The sequence below is a fragment of the Mastigoproctus giganteus genome, chromosome 7 (genome assembly GCF_048544385.1).
Source record: "Mastigoproctus giganteus isolate SK-2022 chromosome 7, ASM4854438v1, whole genome shotgun sequence".
NCBI lineage: Eukaryota > Metazoa > Arthropoda > Arachnida > Uropygi > Thelyphonidae > Mastigoproctus > Mastigoproctus giganteus.
In genome coordinates, this window is record NC_143581.1 from 230002803 (window position 1) to 230015308 (window position 12506).

Here is a 12506-nt window from a genome sequence, read left to right on the forward strand (position 1 = left end):
AGTTTAGCAAAGATTTAATATTATTTTTTTGCAGAATTAGGCTTGACCATATGGCTTCAATAGAAGAGAAAATAAATTGTATGCTGTGGTTGGCCGAGTTAAAGTCTGTAATCGCAGTACAGAAAAGGTTTAGGACCCATTACAACAAAGATGCACCACACAGGAATTTCATAACTAACTGGATGAAAACGTTTAAAGAAACAGGTTCCGTCAATGATAAACCACGATCTGGAAGGCATAGAACGGGTTGTTAATGGTGAGAGTTATTTGGAAATGCTGCAGAATTACTTTACTATCATATTTAGGAACTGAACTAACACGTAATGGGTAATATAGTGTTTCAGCATGATGGTGCACCTTGTCATTTTGCTCTCAGGTTAGGCAGTTTCTGAATGAAAAATTTCCTAAAAAATGGATTGGAAGAGGTGGACCGAGATCTTGGCCACCACGTTCACCAGATTTGAGCCCGTTGGATTTTTTTCTATGGAGACATGTTATTGAACAAATCCTCGCTCTTTAGAGAATCTTTGGACTAGGATAATGTGATTCAGGGTATTACTGAAAATCAACTGAAAAACGTATTTGTAGAACTTCAGACTCATATCTCAGTTTGTATGCGTAATGGCGGTGGACATGTTGAGAATTAACAATCCCAAGAATAAATGTATCTAAAACTGTTATAAATTCTTTCCCTTACCGTTTTTACCTATATATGATTTTATCATGTATAGAACGGAAGTTACGAAAATTTAGAACTGCACAAGGACTTTATAATGATCCTGTAAATAATTTGGATAAACATAAATGCCAGTAACAAACCAGCAGAGCGAAAAGAAAAATAAACTCATACATAATAAAGAAAAAGAGGGGCGGGGAGAGGATCAAGATAAAGGGTATTGCAAAAGGAAAGCTCCTAAAGTAATTTTGAAAAGGCAACCTATAAATACCAAATAAAAAAATACTATGCCAATTATTTGAAATTTAGCGGCGCCCGGAAGATATCACCGGTTACAAATTACTTGAAATATTACTAAAAAAGGAGAAGGAAACCAACTACAGCACTTGACCAACAAAATGAAGATACTTCCAAAATAGACTCATCCAAGTAATCTCGAAACAGCAGTCTCTCTCAAGGACCATCTCAGGAGGATGCCCCCAGGGATCAGTTCTGGGACTCCTCTTCTGGAACATAGTTTTGGACAGCTGGCTCACGCAAAAACCTGACAATATCTCTGCCTACGCCGATGATCTGGTTATTCAAATTCCAGGTCGATCGCGTCTTCAACTAGAACAATCAGCCAATATAACTCTTTCTGAGCTAATAAAATGGTCAAGTATACATAAACTGCGAATATCTGCCACAAAAAGAAAACTGATGGTTTTTAAGGGCAAGTTAGATTACAGAAGACCTCCAAATACAAAGATAGACGTAAATTTATTCTTTATTAACAAAAAAAAAAAAAAAAACCCAACAACAAGCGGCCCATAGCCAGAAACTGGCAAATGCGCTATGTACATACATAGATATATATACAATGATATATATATATATATATATGATACATACAATGATATATACATATAATCATGTTAATTACAATGTTATAAGTGTAATGAACATGAAACATGTTCACACAGCAAGTCACATCACGCAACTAATCAGAAGTATAAATTGTGGCACAGGAACCACAAGACAGCAGTCTTTTTCTGTCCTAGGAAGAACGAAAAAAAAATAGTAGATGGCAGGCGATATCAGTTTTAAGAAATATCGACAGACATTGCAGGTGTTGGGTTGGTTCCTTGTTGTTGATATGTTGATAAACTTGAGAAGAGTTGCTTTCTTTTGGTGAAAACAGCAGAGCAGAATTGTTGTAGAGCTAAGAACGATTGAGAATTTTCAGTCAGCGCCACTTCAATTCCTTCAGAGAAATTGCTGACAGCAGCTTGTAGTGTAGATCTGTCATCGCGGTACAGGCTGCAGCGATACAGAATGTGCGTCCAGGTTTCCTCAGCACCACACAGGAAGAGATTGGTGTCAGACAAGCCAAATTGAAATAGTTTGGAGTTGATGGAGCCATGCCCAGTAAGTATCTTTAAAGATTTAAAGATAAACATTGAAGATTTTCTTTCTATATACGGTGTTGCTAGGCTGGGAGAAAACCATTGGCGGACGTTCTTATTGAGAGGGAAGGTAACTGCAGGAACAAAAGAGCGGGTGACTTGACCAGTAGTACTGGAATCCCATCGTGATTGCCACACACCGATAAGTTCATTCCAGATTCTCCATTTCTCGTCTTTGATGTTAGCAGTTAAGTTGCATGAGATGCCGAGAATCTCACCGGAAACTCCGTGCTTTAGACGATAGCATAGTCCTTTGAAGATGGCATGCAGGTCTAGTGGTAAGACTCCAGAAAGGACCTGCAGAGCAGCAGAGGACACTGTCCTGCAGGCCCGGAGCATGGAAGTAGCATAATCCGTTTAAGGGAGATGAGCTTGGAAACGAGTTTAACATTAACGGCTCTATGAAACCAGACTCCCGAAGCATATGTTGTTATTGGTACGAATACTGCTGTATAATATAATAAGAGAGTCTTCCTATTTAGTCCCCAGTCCGATTTGGAAATTCGGATAGCTGCTGCAGTGAACTTCTTAATCTTCGAGGCGAGGTGATTAATATGAGAGGAGAAGATTAACATGTCCCTTTTGTTCCTGAATTAAAACACCTTGGCGTAATTTTAGATGACAGGTTAACCTTCTCCTCTCATATTAATCACCTCACCTCGAAGATTAAGAAGTTCACTTCAGCAATTATCCGCATTTCCAAATTGGTAATATAGTAAGACTCTCTTACTATATTATACAGCAGTATTCGTACCAATAACAACGTACGCTGCCGGAGTCTGGTTTCATAGAGCCGTTAATGTTAAACTCCATTCAACGGATTATGCTGCTTGCCATGCTCCGGGCCTGCAGGACAGTGTCCTCTGCTGCTCTGCAGGTCCTTGCTGGAGTCTTACCACTAGACCTGCATGTCATCTTCAAAGGACTATGCTATCGTCTAAAGCACGGAGTTTGCGGCGATATTCTTGACATGTCATGCAACTTAACTGCTAACATCAAAGACGAGAAACGGAGAATCTGGAATGAACTTATCAGTGTGTGGCAATCACGATGGGATTCCAGTACTACTGGTCAAGTCACCAGCTCTTTTGTTCCTGCAGTTACCTTCCCTCTCAACAAGAACGTCCGCCAATGGTTTTCTCCCAGCCTAGCAACATCCTATATAGAAAGAAAATCTTTAATCTTTATCTTTAAAGATACTTACTGGGCACGGCTCCATCAACTCCAAACTATTTCAATTTGGCTTGTCTGACACCAATCTCTGCTGCTTGTGTGGTGTTGAGGAAACCTGGACGCATGTTCTGTATCGCTGCAACCTGTACCACGACGACAGATCTGCACTACAAGCTGCTGTCAGCAACTTTTCTGAAGGAAATGAAGTGGCACCAACTGAAAATTCTCAATCGTTCTCAGCTCTGCAATTCTTCTCTGCTGTTTTCACCAAAAGAAAGCAACTCTTCTCAAGTTTATCAACAAGGAACCAACCCAACACCTGCAATGTCTATCGATATCTCTTAAAACTGATATCACCTGCCATCTATTTTTTTTTTTTTTTTTTTTTTAAGCTGGTACCCCAGTTTGGGCAGCTGTGAATACAGGATTAGCTAACACCCACTGGTATAGCACTACCTCCAGGTGGTGCGGTTTTCGTTCTTCCTAGGACAGAAAAAGACTGCTGTCTTGTGGTTCCTGTGCCACAATTTATACTGATGTAGTAGTAGTAGTAGTGGCATGTGATGCAAGAAAGCAAATGTATGAGCTTATGCAGCATCACCTAACAAAAAAAAAAAAAAAAAAAGAATCACACCATTCTCTCCAAATGCCTGTCCAGTTCCTCCTTAAATTTATTCAACCTATCAACTTCCACAACGACAGATGGAAGTTTGTTCCAGCAATTAACCACCCGCTGGGGCTAAAGGCAAATTTCCGCACATCTATTCTACATATGTCCTTTTGTAATTTGAATTTATGCCCCCTTAGATTCGTAATTTGAACAAGTGGAAGGATCCCATCAGAATTCAGCGTGCTCAACCCATTCAAGGCCTTATATACCTCAATCAGATCACCGCGCAGGTGCCTAGTCTCCAGCCACTGCAATTTGCAGAACTTAAGCCTCTCTTGGTAAGAGGATCCCTTCATTCCCCTCACCAATCTTGTTGCCCTTCTCTGTACACGCTCAAGTAAATCTACATCCTTCCTAAAATGAGGCCTCCAGACCTGTACGCAGTACTCAAGGCGTGGCCTGACCATTGCCTTATACAGACGGATAATCACCTCCTTTTCCCTGCTAGCAAAATTCCTATATATCATTGACAAAACCCCATGACCTGCCCTGGCAGCCTGTCTGCATTGCATGTGATTTGCTGTGTGAACATGTTATATGTTTATTACACTACAACATCGTAATTAACACGATTATATGTATATATCATTGTAGGTTTCATTATATGTATCATATATATATATCTGCTAATTGAAATAAATCTGATATTTAAAATAAAATAAAAACATCAGCCAGTAGTACGGCAAAAAAGTAGAGCGAAAAACAACGTAAAATAATATAAAATAAAATAAAAACATCAGCCAGTAGTACGGCAAAAAAGTAGAGCGAAAAACAACGTAAAATAATATAAAATAAACAAACAGGGAAGGAAAAGTAAGGGTAATAATAAGACAAAAAAGTAGTCGATAATCCCCTGTATAATTTAGTCATTAAACCCAATTAATAAAAACGATGTAATTTTAAATTAATGCCAATTATAAATAATTTAGCGGTTCCTCCCCAGAAGGTACCAGTTCCAAAAGACGTGAAATATCACCAAAAATGGGGGTTAAAGAAACTACAAGAAATTAAAATATCGAAATGATAGCCTGACCATCATGCCCCATATCGACAGAGGACCACGAGGCCAATAATGGTCATGGAATCGCTGCATTTCAATCGTCATACAAACCATCGCAAAGGCGGACATATCGAAGAACCATACCACCCTACCATTCTCCGATAGATCAACCAATGCAGAGGATTTGCATGGCGGTGGTCCTTATGCAGCGAGAAATAATCTATAGAACAGACAGCACTCTAGATCAGAGCCACACCACTGACATAATGTAAGCTTAACCAGCTTATATAATAGAAAGAGAAGAATAGATGGCGGCACAGGCGCTGCTTATTAGCATATCAACCCACTACTGCCACTAATTATATGATGTAATATAAAAGTTAGACAAGAGTAATAAAAATAAATAAATATAAAGCTATCATTAGAGGCAGCAAATGCAAATCCTCCACATGAAGCCTAATTATATCTGCTAATTGAAATAAATCTGATATTTAAAATAAAATAAAAACATCAGCCAGTAGTACGGCAAAAAAGTAGAGCGAAAAACAACGTAAAATAATATAAAATAAACAAACAGGGAAGGAAAAGTAAGGGTAATAATAAGACAAAAAAGTAGTCGATAATCCCCTGTATAATTTAGTCATTAAACCCAATTAATAAAAACGATGTAATTTTAAATTAATGCCAATTATAAATAATTTAGCGGTTCCTCCCCAGAAGGTACCAGTTCCAAAAGACGTGAAATATCACCAAAAATGGGGGTTAAAGAAACTACAAGAAATTAAAATATCGAAATGATAGACTGACCATCATGCCCCATATCGACAGAGGACCACGAGGCCAATAATGGTCATGGAATCGCTGCATTTCAATCGTCATACAAACCATCGCAAAGGCGGACATATCGAAGAACCATACCACCCTACCATTCTCCGATAGATCAACCAATGCAGAGGATTTGCATGGCGGTGGTCCTTATGCAGCGAGAAATAATCTATAGAACAGACAGCACTCTAGATCAGAGCCACACCACTGACATAATGTAAGCTTAACCAGCTTATATAATAGAAAGAGAAGAATAGATGGCGGCACAGGCGCTGCTTATTAGCATATCGACCCACTACTGCCACTAATTATATGATGTAATATAAAAGTTAGACAAGAGTAATAAAAATAAATATATCATTATCACTGTATATATATATCTATGTATGTACATAGCGAATTTGCCAGTTTCTGGCTAGGGGCCGCCTTTTTTTTTATTAATAAAAGTAATAAAAAAATTTTTAAAAATGAAAATAAATAAATAAATTAGATTGACCATTATATCCCATCTCGATGGAGGACCAGAAGGCCAATAATAGTCAGGGAATTACTACATTTCGAACATTAGAATCCACGCACTGTTGAACCGATACACCGATCGAACCACAGATGCAATGGACTTGAATAATGGTGGCCCTTATGGAGTGAAACTGAACAGAATCCTAACATTCACATGGCAACACCATACCACTGACAAAGTCACTGTTAAATAAGAATACGGATGAAATTAATCTACAGGTGGCAGTATGAGCGCAGTATTAGCATATGGACTCACTACTGATGTAAAATAGATAGAAAAACAGAAAAAATTGGCTTTTCTAATTTACTTTAGGAGTGTTCCTTCTGCAATACCCTTTATCTTCTCCTCCCTACTTTTTTATTATGCAAGGGTTTATTTTTCTTTTCGCTCTACTGGTTTGCTGTGCTACTGGCATCTGTTTCATTTATTTTTATCAAATTTATTATACGCATGTGGTGGATAATGCACTGCAGCCACTAATGTTTGCTGCATTAATTTTCTTTCTGTTTTTCTGTCTTCTTGTATATTTAGTTAAAGTTTTTAACCAATCTATATATGTAGTTCGCTGTCAGGCTTGTTAGAACGGCTTCTGGACTGAGAACTACATCAATCAGGAGCCATTGTAATGTGAAATTCTCCACATATTTGTAATTAACTAAGCTTTTAATAATTAGAATTAGTTCTGAAGAATGTAATTAAATTAGCAATTTTAAGCTTTTGTATGCTAAACGTTATTATGCTATGTATAATGAGATTCTTCCTTTTGCTCAGATTAAAAACCTGAGGGGGCACAGATTCAAATTGAGGAAACACAGTTGCAGAATAGATATGCGGAAATTTGCCTTTAGCCAATGGGTAGTTGATTCGTGGAACAGCTTTACAGGCAATTGGAACACCTTGGTCGTCTCTAATTTATGCTACTAAAAAAAAAAGAGAGAAAATAAATGCTATAACTAAGGTGCGCTTTATCTTTTTCCAGAATTTCTTGAATATATCTAAAACTAGCGATACTTTATGATTACTTGGATGCTTTAATGTATAAAGTCTGTACTAAAATCGCTCTGAACTTTATTGTAAACCACACTGCACTCGAAGAAACAAATAATGGGCTGCCTGTAAATAAGGGAAGCGCTGTTCACATGATTTAGCAAAACACGAGTTTTCCTTTACGTCGCCACTAGAACGCGTTGATATTGAGAACCTTCCAGCTGGCAAAGATTTTTACGTTAGAAAATAAAGATATAAGTACGATTTTCAGAAGGTATATTTTGAACATGAAAAGAATCAGAAAAGCTATTATGTTTAAATAATAATAAACGCGATAATGATCAGAAGATTTCAGCGACAAGCTCTTCCGTTGTTAAACGTTCATGCTTCGAATGTTTTGTAAAATGTAGAATTTGGTTCTTAGAATGTGCACAGATTGCTTTCATTTTGTGTTCTGATGATGATCCTTGTGATGAAAAATAATGTCTCTAGCCTCTCTTACGAAGACAACGTTTATTAACACAAATAAAGGTTTCAAAATACTCGTACTTTCTCAGCCATTAAATATTCTTTGAATGAAGGAAAAGGTAAGCCACTTTATTTGTTTTTGAGTGAAAGTAGGAACAATTTTGAAAGAAAATTATGCAATTTAACTCCTTCTTTTCCTTGAAAATTATTCCTATAAAATTGGAGACAAAGCTCTACAGAGTTGAACATTTTATTAATTGTTCATTTGCTTATGCTCTTAAAAAGATAGAAGAAGAAATTGGCCACTTGATAAGAATGGCCTGCTTCATGTTATGCATTTATTGATGAACTCACTTGTGAAACGGAATACATAATTTAATGTTTTTTGCATGTTAAAATTGAAGAAATTTAATAACATCTGCTGTTTAATTTTTATTGTTTGTTATTTTATTCATCAGTTATTTAACTGATGATCACAGTGTGATTGACCTTTTGAACCTGGCAGGAAATCTTGAAATCCCAATTAGAAGTTTTCTCGAAACGTCACCAAGCTGTTTAAGTGTTTCAATTAACATACAAATTTGTATGTTCAATTAAGTTGGTAACATTTTCAATAAAACAGCTTAATTTTTACAAGCGGTGCATTAATGTCACATTATATTTCACAGCCATAAGATGAATAACCACATAGAGACCTTTTTTTCAACTAATTAAACGAGCATTTCATTAGTTAAGGTTAATTAAAAAATTGGAACCTTTTTAATAAAAATAAAATTAAAGGCAGCAGTGATGCATCTCAATAAAGTAAGCAAATATCGCAACTTTGTCAGGTATTTATAGCTTGATTTTTCCAAAATAAGATGGATGGATTATTTCTTGTATCTACAAGAATTCATGAGCCAAGAAAGAAAACATATAAACTAAACAAAATTCTGGAAAACAGATAGAGATTTAATACATTTCGAAATAGTCTGGACAAGAATTGTGATGTTTGCTATTACGAACCTTTTTCTATACGAGGGAAGGTGTTTCAGTGAGAATAACAAGAGAATCTCTCTCTCTCTCTCTCTCTCTCTCTCTCTCTCTCTCTCTCTCTCTCTCTCTCTCTCTCTGGTGGAACCTGCACCTACTCCATGTCAGCAGTGATACTATCCACATGTCTGCTTGCTTATATCCACATAAAGCAAGCACATTTAACGATTCGCGTCGTGCTCCGCAAGTACAGTACAGTACACCGACAGTGTATACGACATGGAGGGTTGAGCGCTGGGAAAATTCTTATAAGCACACCTGGATTTTCGTCATCTCTGATTTTCAAAGAGGAAAGGACCTCTTGTTTCAATAAACACATTTCACTCTTCTCTAATGCAAAGTACAATTCACACATATTTGGCTATTTTATACATGGTTACATTTTAAAAAAAATGCGGATTATAAAACTCTTAAAAGTGAATAAGGAATTTAAAATAAAAAAATTAATAATTACTTTCGGCTAAGACATTTTGTAATTTTTAATTGCAATTTATTGAAATTAAAGTCAATATGTTTAAAACTATGCATTATTTCATATCAAACAGAACAAAAACATGATTTAAAGGATACTGTAATTACTGTACAATACAAATTATATAAAATATCAATTTTTCAAGTTCCAAAGAATCACATTTTTTCCAACTTAAATCCCTAAATTAGATGGAGTTCCAAAATTGAATGTATGAACGCAGAGGAATAGCCTCGTATACTGATTTAAAAAATTGAGACATAAATTATAAAATTAATATATATATCAAGATGGTACAATGATGCAGGAAGAGAACTTATTTTGTATTTGCCCCTCTCCCCAAAAAAATTCATTCCTGTCATCAAAAAAATACCTATAGAATTGAATTCTTCCTTTAATGGTCCCAAATAGGTAATTTATTCCAATGTTCCACAACACGCTCGCTGCATAAAGGTAAACCTTATAAGGCTGAGTTTACTCTTCTTTCTTCAGATTTTATAGTTGTGCCCTCTGGTTCTTGTATTAGCAGTGATACAAAAATATACTTCTCTTACTTATAACCCTCATATACTTCAATTAAACCCACCCCCAAAACGTCCAAATGTCAAGCTCTGCAGGCCAAGCCACTTTAGACTCTAAGACTCTAAGCCACTCCTTGAGGAATAGTGCTTAGCTGTTTTCATCAATTTAGTCACCCTTCTTTGAAGCTTCTCTAGAAGTACTATATTTTTAAAAAGAAAGAAAACTTACGATACCAAAATATTGTTTAATATTACCAATAACTATGAAGAAATTGGAATATCTTATATTAAGGTTATCCAAATACATTTATAAGTTATCACCAAAAAATATACAGCGGTGGAATATAGATATCCTTCGCGGTAGCACAGTGGATATAGTCACTGTCCTCCCCACACCGGGTGGAAAAGGCCTCGATCCGAATAGAGTTAATGATGCGAAGAATTTTATGGACTTTTTTCACAATCTGGCTGAGTTACTCGGTCTCAGGCGAGCGTTGAATGGTGTTATTTGCCGGAAGCTCTAATTTTCGTCCAGCAAACAGACAGACAGATGGATCGCAGAATACACGCAAATTACAAACATGATGTGATGATGCCGTATAGCCTTAGTTGCTTTGGAGCTTACGCGCACGCACACACACACACACACACACACACACACACACACACACACACACACACACACACACACACACACACACACACACAAAGATTAAATTAAATTAGAGATAAAAATAAAATTCTATATGTAATCATAAAAAGTGATAAACTACTGAATGAAAGTAAAGTAAAAACGGAAAAAAAAAAAAAAAAAACACTGTAGCTTTCGGAAACCCAGGATGTCCTTCTCAACCATAAAATTTTGCAACATTGTTACAATAAATAAATAAATGAATGACGCAGTACCAAAGCAGAATGGAACGACCATGTAGCTGGTAATTACTCGCGCAACGTCCTGTTACGCCATCTACTATCTTGTGGGCTATGATTTGCTTAAAAATGGGGCTGATGTGAAGGCCTAAGTTTCTGTATTTTTCTTAGATATGACCTCCAGATCTAGACACAACATTCCACCGTTTATCCATCAAATTATCTTATAGAGACGGATAATGACCTCCTTCTCTTTACTTGCAAAATTACAATAAATCCTAGAACACCACTACGCTTTTGGCCGCCTGCTTACACTGTACGTTGCACTTCACGTCTGTTCTCCAGCGTAATCCCAAAGTCTTCTTCCTAGGTTTCTGCTCCCCAAGTGCATTAATTTGCATTTGGCTGGATTGTCGATAATATCACCACTTTGACCTTGAAAGGGTCCTATTGAATTAACTTTCTTCTTCTTAGAATTGAAATATGCGTACAATTCCTTTTTCCCTGTTCTTACCATTAAACTTTAGATGCTATTTTTCAAACCATACCTGCAGTCAGTACAAATCCTTCTGAAGCAGCATTGTCTGGTTCTGCTCGTTAATCACTTTTTTTCCATCAGAAACTTTGACTGCTTTCCTGCATCCCTCATCAATATTATTAATGAAGATAAGAAACAAAAGACATTCGAGCACTGATCCCTAAGGGACCTCACTTGCTACTTTAGTCCGCTCTGAAGAATACTAATTTATGATCAACCTCCCATTTCCTGTACTTCAAACAACCCCTCCTCCACTGATGGAACTTCCCTGCTATGCCGACATGCTCTAATATAATTAGAGCATGTCGTATGTAGTATAATATATGCACTGAGTGATAACTGAATTATGACCACCCCTATGAAAACTGAATGCGACCCGTTGACCACAAAGGTAGGAGAGTGCGGAGTTAGTCGACCTACGTAGATAAGGTGCCGGTGATTCAGTAGGTAGTAAAATTCCGAGCGTGATGGGTAAAAGGAAGGATTTATCGGACTTTGATAAAGGACAGATTGTGGGTGCTCGACAAGCTGGTGCCTCAATTTCCCAAACGGCTGAACTGGTGGGGTGTTCAGAGCCTCCGTAGTTAAAGTGTACCAGGACGGGCATCAAAATGGTCAAACAACGACCCGACGGCAAAACTGCAAAGGTCAGCGAAAGGTTGATGTTAGAGGTGAGCACCGGGTCCGGCGACTAGTAAGGCAAACAGGCGCAGCACTGTTGAAGAGTTGACTACCCAATACAACATGGACAACCCGGAACAATATCTGGCATGACCATGCGTCGCACGTATGGGCTATACCACCAGCGACCCCTACGGCATCCTCTCCTAACCAAGATTTAACAGCGTATAAGACTCGTCTGGTGCAAAGAGCATGCAAGTTGGACGTTAGAAGACTGGAAGAAGGTGTGCTGGTCGAATGAGTCACGTTAATTAGTCCACACCGTGGATGGTCTTGTATGTATTCGGCGTCAACAACATGAGACTCTTCATCCATCATGCATGGTATCAAAAGTGCAGGCCGGTGGAGGCGGTTGTATGGTGTGGGGCATATTTCACTGGCGGGAACGTGGACCCTTGGTGCATTTGGTATGTTGAAGGTCTAACGGTTCCTGACATTTCTCCCATATCCGCGTATGTTCTCTGTATCAGTCAAGCCAGAGATTTAAAAGTGTTTGGGATATGTACTATGAAGTATGTTGTGCCCATTTTTCATCCGGCCTGTTAGCCGCCAGGCCCCTAGTGGGGCCCGACGTTAACAATACCAGCCACGGGGAGGCCGGCCAGGTGTTATCAGTGATTGAATGAATACT